The following is a 799-nucleotide window of genomic DNA, read 5'->3' on the forward strand; positions in this document are numbered from 1 at the left end:
CATGGTTGGATGGGCATGTGGAACCATATGTAATATCTGTTCAATTCTGTTAAATTAAAATTTTAGTAAAAATAAAGTATATTAATTATTTTTAAAATCTGAGTCTAATTTGTCCTCATTTTACAATGAAGATAGAGGGTTAGTCTATCTTTTTACATTTTTCCATGTTTAAAATTTATAATTTTCCCATTTTAAATGTACTTTAGTGCTCACTTTTTTAGTGAAAATGGAATGACACAGAGATTAGTATATCCTCTAAACAAGGATGAAACACAAGTTTGTGAGGTACTACATCTCCTAAAACTATATTTATAGTTCAAACTTTTTATAGCAGTTTTAGATTCACAGTATAATGAGCAAAAGTATTAAGTTCTTCTACACCTGGATTGGGAAGACTGAGGTGAGGTATGTGGGAGCAGAGCCCAGTTCTCCCTGTGCCTAGCTGGAACACCTAGCCAATTTTCTGAGGAACAGATTGAACAGTCAATGGAATTCCAGCTTCTATGAATTTTGGTGGCCAAATATTGTAGAGAACATTGAAAAACAGATTGTGAGTAGATTGAGCTGGGAAAGTAAAGTCCCTGGGAATTGCCCAGCAACCTTGGCCACTGTGATCCTGGGGCCGGCGCCTGCCACAGGAATGGGGAGGAGAGTTAGATGACCAGCTCCCTCCCCTACCAAAGCAGGTAGGGCAGGAGGGTCCTGGATGCTGGTAGTGGCTGGGGGAAATAGAGAGGAAGTGGGAGATGCACAGAGGCAGTTCACATCTACTAAGACTGTGGTGGCTGGCACAGGAGAA

The 799-nt window shown here is 40.1% G+C and overlaps 1 pseudogene; it reads left to right on the forward strand.

Annotated features, from left to right (window-relative positions):
* Nucleotides 1-203: 203 nt before the first annotated feature.
* LOC118974247 (uncharacterized) lies at nucleotides 204-300 on the forward strand (annotated as a pseudogene).
* The last annotated feature ends 499 nt before the right edge of the window (nucleotides 301-799 follow it).

This window comes from Sturnira hondurensis, unplaced genomic scaffold, assembly GCF_014824575.4.
Source record: "Sturnira hondurensis isolate 20B ecotype Veracruz unplaced genomic scaffold, ASM1482457v3 Scaffold0001304, whole genome shotgun sequence".
NCBI lineage: Eukaryota > Metazoa > Chordata > Mammalia > Chiroptera > Phyllostomidae > Sturnira > Sturnira hondurensis.